The following is a 1819-nucleotide window of genomic DNA, read 5'->3' as shown; positions in this document are numbered from 1 at the left end:
GGTGCTAGAGATCACATAACAGAATTTTGCAAAACCAATGACTTGTTCATAGCAAATACCTTTTTTCAACAACCCAAGAGGCAACTATACACCCGGACTTCCTCGGATGGAATACACAGAAATCAAATGGACTACATCTATGGGGAGACTCAATATCAGCAGCTTAAACCAGACCAGAGGCTAACTATGGAACAGACCTTCAATTGTCCCTATGTAAGTTCAGGACAAAGTTGAAGAAAATTAAAATAAGTCCACAAGAGCCAAAATATAAGCTTGAGTCTATTCAACATGAATTTCAAGAACATCTCAAGGACATATTTGATGCATTGAGCACTAATGAGAACTGAACTGTGGGAGGACATCAAGACTATCATTAAGGAAGAAAGCAAAGGTCATTAAAAGACAAGAAAGAAAGAAAAGATCAGTGTGAATGCCAAGAGAGACTCTGAAATTTGCTCTTGACCAAGCCGAAGCGAATGGAAGAAATGATGTAGCCAAAGAGCTGAACAGAAAATTTCAAAGGGAATTTGAAGACAAACCAAATATTGTAATGAAATGTGCAAAGACCTAGAATTAGAAAACCAAAAGGGAGCAATATGCTCAGCATATATTATACTGAAAGAACTCAGGAAAAAAATCCAAGTCTCCAGTTTCAATAGTGAGAGATTCTATGGAAAAAAGTAATGATGCAAGAAGCATCAAAAGAAGATGGAAAGAATGCACAGAACCACTGTACCAAACATACATAGCTGACATTCCACTATATAAAAAGGTAGTAGATTGGTGCTGAAGGAAGAAGTTCAAGCTTCCCTGAAAGCAGTAGCCAAAAACAAGGCTCCAGGAATTGGCGGATATCCATTGAAGTGTTTCAGAAAGCTGAAGAAGCACTGGAAGTATTCACTTGTTTATGCCAGGAGATTTAGAAGACAGCTAGCTACTTGGCCAACTGACTGGAAGAGATTCATATTTTTATCCATTGCAAAGAAAGGTGAATGCTCAAATTATAGAACAATATCATTAATATCACATGCAAGTAAAATTTTGCTGAATATCATCTAACAGCAGTCGCAGCAGTACATTGACAGGGAGTTGCCAGAGGTTCAGGCCAGATTCAGAAGAGGATGTAGAACAAGGGATAGCATTGCTGATGTCAGGAAGTTTGGGCTGAAAGCAGAGAATACCAGAAAGATGTTTGCTTGTGTTTTATTGACTGTGCCAAGGCATTCAACTGTGTGGATCATAAAAAAAAACTATGGATAACTGAGAAGAATTCGGAACTTGTACATGGATCAAGAGGCAGCTGTGAAAACAGAACAAAGGAAGACTGAGTGGCTTAAAATTAGGAAAGATTAGGGGACCAGTGGAGAGATCAGAGGGGCTGGCTCCAATCCCAACTACTAAGTGGGCAGCTGCCCCTCCCCCCAAAAGAATTTATTTCAAAGTATGGCATTGAATCCGCAACTCTGGGAGAGGGACATATCTTATCAGAGCACACGGGAGCAGATGAAGGGGGAGGAGGAGAGAGTGGAGCACATCCTCACCCAGGAGGCCTTGAGGATAGTGTTCCGCTTAGAGCAGCCAGTCCACAGAGAGGATCCCATGGTCGGCCCCACTATGAAACATGACATCCCTCACTGACCCATAGCCCTACGGGGGACAACACTGGAGACACAGTGTGGGAATTGCGCCTGATCTGATACTGCCACACCGAGGCAAAACACTAAAGGGGGTGCAGCAGAACAACAAGGGAATGGAGCACTGAGGTCCCCAGGGAATGCTGAAGGTGGACTTTGGGGCCAGGGCGTGGTGCCCCAACAGA

This window comes from Echinops telfairi, unplaced genomic scaffold, assembly GCF_000313985.2.
Source record: "Echinops telfairi isolate 266 unplaced genomic scaffold, ASM31398v2 ScPeMD7_7457;HRSCAF=8495, whole genome shotgun sequence".
Lineage (NCBI taxonomy): Eukaryota > Metazoa > Chordata > Mammalia > Afrosoricida > Tenrecidae > Echinops > Echinops telfairi.
Note: the sequence above shows the minus strand (reverse complement) of the source record.